The following is a 12,297-nucleotide window of genomic DNA, read 5'->3' as shown; positions in this document are numbered from 1 at the left end:
AATGTTTTATTTTATTTTTGTTATATAAAATTACAAAATATTATGTAATTTTCTCGAAAAGCAGAATGAAAATTATGCTTATAAATTGTTCCATTGTTAAATAACATTCATTCTAATATTTAATTTTTAAAAATCCAAATTACCGATCAACAGTTGCCATTACAATACACAAATATAGCTACCAATGTTAATATAAACAGATGTGTTGTAAGCTTTGATTGGCTGTTGGGGGAATGAATCAACAACGTTGATGCACGATCCAGACTTCCGTTGTTGGGGGCGGGTTGGATCTGCAAAATGTGACAGATGAGAGGATAGATATCCACGGAGCGGATCGGAGACACGGTCGCCCCAGATTTAAAGGACGGCCCGCGGGCCACAAATATTGGCTTCATGCTCAAAAGTTCGTTGTCGTAACCATGGGAACCTCTCAGTTGACCCTTTCGTCTAGCACTTGCGTTCTGTATGTGGAGGGGAGATAAAAATAGTATTAGATGAAGAAAAATTAGCTGAAAATGAATTTCTGCATTTTTATATTAACGTAGAAGTTTAAATATAGCAGTCGTCAAAAGCCTGATTGAAATTATATGGTAATATGCCATGGATTAACCCAGATAATTTCTGAGTTTTCTTTCCTCTTGACATTAGCATTTTTTTTTTCATACTGAATAGCGACATGTACCAAATGATTTGTGATTCAAAAATTTAGTGGTCTACCAAAAAGAACTATCAATGGTCGGGGAGTTTATTATTTTTATATAAACTCCTTGATGCTGAACATAAATTGTCATAACATATCAGAAAAAAAATATTTAGAAATAATATTTGTATCACTTTTGTAGTCTTAATTTTTAAAAATAATACCCTGGTTACTTCCCTTTAAATATGGCCTTTTTCTCTTAAACGTAATTGTTGTTTTTTAGACTTAAAGAAGGTCCACCCCTCATCAGCGTAAAATGTTATTGTGATTTATAAGACTTACAGCAGAGATAGTCCACCCCTCATCAGAGTAAAATGTTATTGTGATTTATAAGACTTACAGCAGAGATAGTCCACCCCTCATCAGCGTAAAATGTTATTGTGATTTATAAGACTTACAGCAGAGATAGTCCACCCCTCACCAGAGTAAAATGTTATTTTATAAGACTTACAGCAGAGATGGTCCACCCCTCATCAGCGTAAAATGTTATTGTGATTTATAAGACTTACAGCAGAGATAGTCCACCCTTCATCAGCGTAAAATGTTATTGTGATTTATAAGACTTACAGCAGAGATAGTCCACCCCTCATCAGCGTAAAATGTTATTGTGATTTATAAGACTTACAGCAGAGATAGTCCACCCTTCATCAGCGTAAAATGTTATTGTGATTTATAAGACTTACAGCAGAGATAGTCCACCCCTCATCAGAGTAAAATGTTATTTGATTTATAAGACTTACAGCAGAGATAGTCCACCCCTCATCAGAGTAAAATGTTATTTGATTTATAAGACTTACAGCAGAGATAGTCCACCCCTCATCAACGTAAAATGTTATATTATAAGACTTACAGCAGAGATAGTCCACCCCTCATCAGCGTAAGCAAACACCGGCATGACCCTCCTGTTGTGTTTCAGATGGAAGCGGTCAGGTATGTTCTCCTTCAACATCACCTGCATGTGCGGGACGCCACTGAGGGCCGCCACAAGTTCAGCATCTTTGCCGGGCTGGGGGCGCATGTTACAGGTGGCGCCATCGTCTACCACAGAGTGGAGGAGTGAACTGTTCACAAGCTGGCTCAAGTCAATGACCTGAAACACGTGTTAAACTGGCTAAGTCAATGACCTTTAACGGTTAAACTAGAGTCAATGAACTTTAACACGTTAAGCTGGCTTAGGTCAATGACCTGAAACACGTGTTAAACTGGCTAAGTCAATGACCTTTAACTGTTAAACTAGCTTAAGTAAATGACCGTTAACTGTTAAACTAGATTAAGTCAATGAACTTTAACACACATTAAACTGGCTTAGGTCAATGGCCTTTAACACACGTTAAACTGGCTTAAGTCAATGACCTATGAACAAACTGGCTTAAATTGATGATATTAATATGTTTATCTTACTTGCTAAATTTAAATCGGGGCTCTTATTTCTTAAGCTAGCTGAAATCATTAAAATAATACTTAAATCATTAAAATAAAACTGAAATCATTAAAATAAAGCTGAAAAGTGAAATCATTAAAATAAAGCTGAAATGATTAACATAATGTAAAAGATGAAAATCCCAAAAGAACGTCACACACCAGGGGTTGGGGAGGTAGACACGTTTATGATAATTTGACAATTTGTGAACGGGTTTGTTCCATTTTTCAAACCTGACGTTTCATGGGGCAGGTGAAGTAGAATTCACCTGTTTCTGTGACCTCGGCATATGAATAGAAAGTGATGTGATCCTGAACGGGAGGGGTACAAGAAAAGTCTTGTAATATTTATTTTCATTCTACAAAATCCAGAGGATTTTTAAAAACCTTGCGATTTGCGTTACAATTAAGGTAATTAGCAATTGTATGCGTCTTAACACTAAAATTATTTAACCGGAACTTTATGGCGTGACGTCATTCAATGTCGACCCGGAATGAAAACAAAACGAAATACCCCCCCCCCCCCCCCCCTCATGAGATACGTCATGCTGTCAAGTGACGGTCGAGACAACACACGTCTGCATACACGTGTGTAGAATTTATATTGTGTGTCCGGTGTGTCTAGGACTAAATGTCGCATTACAGTCCCCCCCCCCCCTCCATGCCTGACCACAACCGGATGGCTCCATCCATGGCCGGTTACCTTTACTTGAATAACTATAATATACTTTAGACAAAAGTCCGCAATTTAGAGGCTTGCATACCCCCCCCCCCCTTACCCATACTGTACTAGCTGGGTGTTTGTTTCAAGATGCTTTATCAAGCAACATTTATGACCATTTACAACCTTAAGCACACCGTATCTCTTTACATCCGTGAACACTTACTGTCTAACCAAATACAATATTAACCACTTACTGGGGTTGAAAAGTAAAAAAAAGTAAAGTTCCCTGATAAAACCTGACGGTCTATAGGGCAAGTGAAGTAGAGTTTACTTGTTTCTGTGACTTCGGCATATGAAGTGTGGTCAGCACTATGCCCAGCCGCCTTTACTTTCCCTAACGTGAGTTAGCAGTCCAGCTCTCTACCGCTAGACCCCTGCGTCCCCCTTACCTGTTGACCATTTACAATCTTAACCACTTACTGTCTAACCATTTACAATCTTAACCACTTACTGTCTGACCATTTAAAATATTAACCACTTACTGTCTGACCATTTACAATCTTAACCACTTACTGTCTGACCATTTACAATCTTAACTACTTACTGTCTGACCATTTACAATCTTAACCACTTACTGTCTGACCATTTACAATCTTAACCACTTACTGTCTGACCATTTACAACTTTAAACACACCTTGTTTATGACGTCGACATTGGTCATCCCATGGTCACTGGTGACGATTAAGTTCACTTTTCCCTGTAAGGTAACATTTAGAAAAGCTGCAATCAAGACAGTAATTACTAATGTTACATCATTATCTTTATCTTTTCCCATTCGTGCCCATGACACATGGGGCAGATGAAGTAGAGTTCTTCTGTTTCAGGGAGCTCGGCATATGAAGGGATAGTGTGGTCAGCACTAGTAGGTACCCATCAGAGCTGGGTGGGCTCAGTGACATTATACTGACTTGAACTCGGATTCGAACTTTAGACTTTCGAGCTAGCAGCTCTCTACCGCTAGGGCACGCCGTCCCCCTAATGTAACACGTTAGACATTAAATGTATTGACACATCTCTTTAAATATTCCATGGTTGCAGGTCCCAGTGGGTTTGCTTTACCATGTAGATTTAATTTTTTCTATCTCTATTTACTCATGCCTTGCTCCTTTGTTTCCTCACCCACCGGCCACCCCCCCCCCCTTCCCTTCAATGCAAATACCCCATTCGTGACACATATACAGATGAAAGTAAACAAAGCTCCATGCTTAGGCCTATATGTTCATAACAGGTGAACAAAACAAGTACTTCCTGGTTTATGTGAAGTATCTTGGGTCATGAAATGTCATATATTAACATAAATTAGCAAGTTTTCAACGTTAAAATATTAATTGTGTTAACTATTACCTAAGCCTTGCACAACACTACTACTACACTATACATTGGTGTGGTTTTTTTTTAAACATAACTTTTTTGTAATTGATTCAACATAATACTCCTCAAACGAAACATTTCCAATGCACATAACAATACATAACAAATTTAACCTTTACATTAAAATATCAATATTAGTTTAAATTAATGATACTGTTCAGGATACAAACTTGATTTGAAAGCTATTTATTGCTTAGTACTTTGGATTATAATCTTGCAAATGATTTACAATTTTATGGTTTAAAAATCTAGGTTGCATAGAGCTATGTAGAATAGTAAATTTCATCTTTGTAACTTAAGTGATTTACGGCAAACCGAGATAATCTCTAACTGATAGCTTAGTTTCAATTTGCCATTCAAATATATTAACATCTTGCTCAATCAAAACATATATATATATATATATATATATATATATATATATATATATATATATATATATAGATATATATATAGATATATATATAGATATATATATAGATATATATATATATATATATATATATATATATATATATATATATTGTAATTTCTCTGGTGATTCAGCTTTAAATAACAGACCAGATTTTTTTGCAAAATATATATCAGATTCAAATCATCTTAAATACTAAATTGCTCAAACCTTATACACTCCCTATTCATAAAACAGGCTCATGGTGGGTGCGCATTGACGAGGTGAATACAACTTTTTTTTTTTAACTTTTAAAGCACTTTTCTTTTTTATTTCTTACCGTACATTTACTTAGAGGTTTTGATTAGACCGAAAACTAAAAAAATTAAGTTAGTTGTCTACCCTAGCCCTTCCCAAAATATTTGTGTTCATCCTGATTATACTACCTTAAGGCCAGCGTCATCAAGTTCTTGAACTATGTCTCCCAGTACCCCCGTCCATCCGCTCTATGACAGGAACGATCTCATTGCTGTCTGGACCGTAGCTGTGCCCTGTGCTGTCGGGCTCTGAGAAGTACAAGACGCCGAGGTCGTAGTCGTCCTTGGACAACCACGACACGACGGTGGTGACGCGCAGGTCGTATGGGGTGGAGTTGTTGTAGGGCTTCCACTGGTCCGGTCTCTCTCCTAGAATTGAGGCTTCACTCCCAGGCCAGAAGTAAACACCTGTACGAAGAGTTAAATCAATGAATAGTTTAGTATCGTGTGACAGCATGTTTTTATGTCCACAGGCTGTAATGTAATAGTTCATATTTACCTTAACGTTGGTGGGCGTATTAGAAATCTAAAAAAATATAAGTTACGTAAAAACAAGTGATGCAGTTGGTGCAGGCTTACAATTACCAGTTATAAGAGCAGCCAGCTCCCCGCCCCCTCTATAACAGTTACCTGCTTTAAGACTAAGGCCCTCCCCCCCCCCTGGCAATTACCTACTTTAAGACCAACGACCCGTCCCCAATGGTAGTTACCAGCTTTAAGACCAGCGCCCCTCCCCCTCCCCCCGACTGGCAGGTACCTGCTTTGACTAACGCCACCGCCCCCCGCCCCCCCCCCCTGGCAGGTACCTGCTTTAAGACCAGCTCCCCCCCCCCCCCACTGGCAGTTATCTGCTTTAAGACCACCCCCCCTCCCCCATGGCAGTTACCTGCTTTAAGACCAGCCTTCCTGGCCGTGATCCATATGGGCTCGCCCTGTTCCCACCAGTGCGACTCGGTGCTGGACATGGTGAAGGTCTTGTTGAGGTCAGGGTCATACATCTTGTTGGCCACAATGCCGTGGGATTCTGAGTACAAACCTGGACAGGAAGTAGATAGACTTATTGCCAACCAGTTTCTTCTAGGCATCTGTTCGGGGGGGGGGGGGGGGGGACAGAGTTAGTCTACCCCCTCCCCCCCCCCCCCCCGAACGAAATGGAATTTATATAGAAAATATATACTTTAACCGTTGTCCGCCCGGGAAAATGTAGTCAAATGCCCCCCCCCCCTGGAAGAAACACTGTTGTTGTCATGTCCTAGCTTTGTTGTTAAAAGTAAATAATTCAGGGGAGATAGAGTTTGGCTGAACTGTTAGAAAATAAAAACAAGTAAATTTCATATTATAAATTCATGTTTGTGATTTGTTTTTGTTGTTTAAATTATGTTTTAGGCTGCTTTTCTAACATCTCCTAACGGTTGCTGTCTTTCTGTAACCATGCTAAATACATTTCATGGTCTTCGTATAATTAGAAGGAGAGGTGGGAAGCATTATACCAGTTGCAATCTATGTGACACTGTGTAGAGGGGGGAGTATAAAAGTAGCCTTGGTCATCGTCTTTTAATTATATACGAGCCGACCCGCTGCGTATCATACGCCGCTATTTAGTTGTTTTTTTTTTCATTATATATATATATATATATATATATATATATATATATATATATATATATATATATATATATATATATATATATATATATATATACATATATGGCTTGTATTGGAAACAAATCCCACCTGTGGCCATGGTATAGTGGCATGGAAATGTGTTGGTAACGAACGAGTTGTTCATGTAGGGCATGGTGACGCCCGCTGATATCATGCTATCAAAGTGTGGAGTTTTGGCCTTCTTAAGATAATCGTGACGGAACCCATCCATTGATACCAGGAGAACTTTTGGCTTCCCATCCGTCATTTGAAGCACGTTAAGAGTGGCCAATATAAGCAGAGTAAAAGCTGCCATCTTTATCTTGGAGGAGCGTTGAATAAGTCTGACTTAGAAATCTGGTTGAAATGTTCAAATGTAAAAAATAAAATAAAATTATTTAGATTTACATACATTTTATTTAAAATTTAAAATATTTAAAATGACTTAATTGTTATCTTTGAATAACGTGTATGATGTATTCCGTCACATTACGATTTGCACAACATATAGTTTTTGTTTAAGCCTTATCTATTGCTCTACTTAATGTTTTAGTTTTAAAAAATGTAATTTGTCCACATTGATTACAAAAATCAATGGCCGCCTGGTCGATAAATAAAAAGTGGGAAAGCGTGGGAAAAAAACAATCAAGCAAAGATGGTTAGTGTAAACGTTGTAAACAGTGTTCAGCACCAGCTCACAGAATCACGAAGTAGGCCTACTGCGAGAAATAAGGGAAATTATTGTTCAAATAGTTTTTTAAAGTTCATCCATTCCACGGGAGATAACATTAGCTTTGAGCTAATAACAGTATTGATTTGCGTCGAATGAATGAGTAGCCACCAACGAATGTATAAAGTGTTAATTTCATATAATAACAGCGAGACATATATTTGTAATTCATATGTAAGTATCAGTCAACTGTTGATACTGTTTAGCATGTGCATTGATGAATAATTTTAACAAGGCATTGTAATTTTTAAAGCTACGAGCCGACCCGCAGCGTATCATACGCCGCTATTTAGTTGTTTTATTTTCTACTTTTTAGTAATTCATAATTTGTTAATTCTACAGTACCAATGCTGCCACTGAAAATATTTGCTTTAAAACACTAAAGCCCTCCTTCCTCCCCCCCCCACCCGGGAAAGCAGCCTTCTCTTAGTTACCTCCCTTAAGTTTGAAATAGTTTCAAACTAAATTATCTGCCCCTAATAGCCGTCACTAAACCCAGCTCTACGATTGTAAAATGTAAACATTTAGAGTGAACTACAGCTCACCAGACCATGCGGGGGTGGGGGAGGTTGATTTATGCCTAGTGAGGAATTGCAAGGCGCGTTTGCAGCTTGTTTTCTAACGGCTCCCAGAAGAGAATTATATATACGAGCCGACCCGCAGCGTATCATACGCCGCTATTTAGTTGTTTTATTTTCTACTTTTCAGTAATTCATAATTTGTAAATTCGACAGTACCAATGCTGCCACTGAAAATATTTGCTTTAAAACACTAACCCCCCCCCCCACTTTCCCCTAACCCCGACCCTACACCCCCCCCCCCCCCGTGAAAGCAGCCTCATCTTAGTTATTTCTTAGTTACCTCCTGTAAGTTTAAAATCGAACTAAATTATCTGCCCCTAATAGAAACCCGGCTGTACGGCTCTTCGATTTGTAAACATTTAGCTTTGTAAAAATTTAGAGTCAACACCGCTCACCAGACAATGTTGGGGTGGGGTGGGGGGTGGTAGTGATAGTGATAGAGAGAAAGAGAGGGGACTGCAAGGAGGCGCTTGCAGCTTGTTTTCTAACTGATCCCAGAAGAGAATTATATATATACGAGCCGGCCCGCGGCATAACATACGCCGCTATTTAGTTGTTGTTTTTTCTACTTTTCAGTAATTCAAAATTTGTGAATTCGACAGTACCAACGCTGCCACTGAAAATATTTCTTTAAAACACTATAAGTAGCTCGTTAAGGACCATAACCCCCCCCCCCCCCACTTTTCCTTCCCCCCCCTCCCCCCCCACTTTTCCTTCCCCCCCTCCCCCCCCCCCTACGTTTAAAATCGTTGGCTCTGCTTGTAAACATTTAGAGTGAACACAGCTCACTAAAACCATGAAGGGGTGGGGAGGTAGGGAGCGCGTTTACAGCTTGTTTTCTAGGCGCGTTTGCAGCTTGTTTTCTAGCGGCTCCCAGAAGAGAATTATATATATAGATAGATAGATATGTCCTTATTTGATATCGAAGTTTATATACTTTATAAACTGTAAAAAAATAAGTATGCAAATAATTTGTTTCGAAACGTGACAATAACCTCTACTGCACAAATAAAAGTAAACATTAGTTCGCAAAATTACTTTAGTAAACATGTATTCATTAACTTACCTAAACATGTATTCACTAACTTACCTAGACATGTATTCATTAACTTACCTAAACATGTATTCACTAACTTACCTAGACATGTATTCATTAACTTACCTAAACATGTATTCACTAACTTACCTAGACATGTATTCATTAACTTACCTAAACATGTATTCACTAACTTACCTAGACATGTATTCATTAACTTACCTAAACATGTGTTCATTAACTTACCTAAACATATATTCATTAACTTACCTGAACATATATTCATTAACTTACCTGAACATGTATTCATTAACTTACCTAAACATGTATTTATTAACTTACCTAAACATATATTCATTAACTTACCTAAACATATATTCATTAACTTACCTAAACATTTTTTCATTAACTTACCTAAACATGTGTTCATTAACTTACCTAAACATGATTTCATTAACTTACCTAAACATATATTCATTAACTTACCTAAACATGTGTTCATTAACTTACCTAAACATGTTTTCATTAACTTACCTAAACATGTTTTCATTAACTTACCTAAACATGTATTCATTAATTTACCTAAACATATATTCATTAACTTACCTAAACATGTATTCACTAACTTACCTAGACATGTATTCATTAACTTACCTAAACATGTTTTCATTAACTTACCTAAACATATATTCATTAGCTTACCTAGATATGTATTCATTAACTTACCTAAACATGTGTTCATTAACTTACCTAAACATGTGTTCATTAACTTACCTAAACATGTGTTCATTAACTTACCTAAACATGTGTTCATTAACTTACCTAAACATATATTCATTAACTTACCTAAACATGTGTTCATTAACTTACCTAAACATGTGTTCATTAACTTACCTAAACATATATTCATTAACTTACCTAAACATGTTTTCATTAACTTACCTAAACATATATTCATTAACTTACCTAAACATGTATTCATTAACTTACCTAAACATGTTTTCATTAACTTACCTAAACATATATTCATTAACTTACCTAAACATGTTTTCATTAACTTACCTAAACATATATTCATTAACTTACCTAAACATATATTCATTAACTTACCTAAACATGTTTTCATTAACTTACCTAAACATATATTCATTAACTTACCTAAACATATATTCATTAACTTACCTAAACATGTTTTCATTAACTTACCTAAACATATATTCATTAACTTACCTAAACATATATTCATTAACTTACCTAAACATGTTTTCATTAACTTACCTAAACATATATTCATTAACTTACCTAAACATATATTCATTAACTTACCTAAACATGTTTTCATTAACTTACCTAAACATATATTCATTAACTTACCTAAACATGTGTTCATTAACTTACCTAAACATATATTCATTAACTTACCTAAACATATATTCATTAACTTACCTAAACATATATTCATTAACTTACCTAAACATATATTCATTAACTTACCTAAACATGTTTTCATTAACTTACCTAAACATATATTCATTAACTTACCTAAACATGTTTTCATTAACTTACCTAAACATATATTCATTAACTTACCTAAACATGTTTTCATTAACTTACCTAAACATATATTCATTAACTTACCTAAACATATATTCATTAACTTACCTAAACATGTGTTCATTAACTTACCTAAACATGTGTTCATTAACTTACCTAAACATATATTCATTAACTTACCTAAACATGTTTTCATTAACTTACCTAAACATATATTCATTAACTTACCTAAACATGTGTTCATTAACTTACCTAAACATGTGTTCATTAACTTACCTAAACATATATTCATTAACTTACCTAAACATGTTTTCATTAACTTACCTAAACATATATTCATTAACTTACCTAAACATATATTCATTAACTTACCTAAACATGTTGTCATTAACTTACCTAAACATATATTCATTAACTTACCTAAACATATATTCATTAACTTACCTAAACATGTTTTCATTAACTTACCTAAACATATATTCATTAACTTACCTAAAGGCTGGACATGTTCCTGGCACGGGCCCTGACCTCATTAAAGACATGCAACAAAAGTAAATACACTCGGCTAGTTCGCTAACGTTAACCCGGAGCTGACGAGAAGTAAGCGAGATTCTGTGTGTATGTGTGTGTTTGTGTGGTTGTGTGCTTGTGCGTGTGTGTGTTTGTACATGTGTGTGTTTGTGCGTGTATGTGTTTGTGTGTGTGTGTGTGTGTGTGTTTGTCTATGACTCTGCAATTATTGTTAAAGGAACGCCCAAGTCGTAAGCAAAGTGATGGAGATGACCCGCTATTAGAAAAATAAAACAGACAACACGTACTGAGACTTTAAAACTTCCTGGCTGGTGCACGCTAGTTGACCAGAATAGAGCAACAAACACTGAATAAACACAGTAAGACGAGGAAACAAAGAGTAGAGTATACGCCCCCCCCCCCCCTCCCCCACCCACACACATACAGATTTTAGCGTGCTTGACAACATGCGTTGTATGTTACTTATTCTAAATATATTTTTGTTTAATTTTAAAATATAAGTTAGTTTTATAATTTATATTGCTCTGCGCTAAACCATGAGAGTTCTTGCAGAGAATATATAGCATAGTTTCTGTAGTTTACCTCTGCTTACCTGTAGTTGTAAGTATCTCAGGATTAAGATTTGATTCACTTAGCACAGATGCGTCGCTAGGCGAGGGGCCGCGTGCCCACTCAAGAGGGCGCCAAGGTGGTAAAAAAATATAACAAGTTCGATCTGAATTCAACAGTTGAATTTAAGAAAATACCGCTATTTGGCGGACATTAAAAAAAACCAGTTAATGCACAATTATTTCTAAAAAGCACCCCCTACCTTTACAAACGTTGTGTAAGTGGTCGCCTATTTTTTGCCAAAGTAAATAACTACGAATAAATGGGGGAGGGGGGCGCTATATTGATAGTTCGCCCCGGGCGCCTGACTAGGTCGCTACGCCACTGGATTTGCCTATACATTAATAAAAGTTATCTCCGTTGACGTTTGCTACAAAAGATGCCCCGCCTCTCTGCAGTCGTCCTTGTTATAGTCCCTTGTGCGTCTCCTGGTGGTGTCTAGGCAACGAGTGTGTCTAATGTCTAATATCTAATCAAGGCATGACCTTGTTGACTGTTTCAAGCAGTGGCGTAGGCAGGGGGGGGGGGTTAGGGGGGGGTCATAACCCCCCCCCCCCATAGACCCCTCGGTATATATAAAAAGTATGAGGGGGGGGGGGTGCAAATTGAAAGTTTGAAGGGGGGGGTGCAACCCCCCCCCTTGAGACGATCCTGGCTACGCCACTGGTTTCAAGGGGCAGGTAAATTGT

General features: G+C 37.0%; 1 pseudogene; it reads right to left on the bottom strand.

The window, feature by feature from the left end:
• Window positions 1-146: 146 nt before the first annotated feature.
• Window positions 147-11,153, bottom strand: LOC131953567 (ectonucleotide pyrophosphatase/phosphodiesterase family member 5-like; annotated as a pseudogene).
• Between the last annotated feature and the right edge of the window lie 1,144 nt (window positions 11,154-12,297).

Source organism: Physella acuta, unplaced genomic scaffold, assembly GCF_028476545.2.
Source record: "Physella acuta isolate Inbredline_101_S28 unplaced genomic scaffold, ASM2847654v3 ptg000931l, whole genome shotgun sequence".
Taxonomy (NCBI): domain Eukaryota; kingdom Metazoa; phylum Mollusca; class Gastropoda; family Physidae; genus Physella; species Physella acuta.
This window is presented reverse-complemented; position numbering and strand designations above follow the sequence as displayed.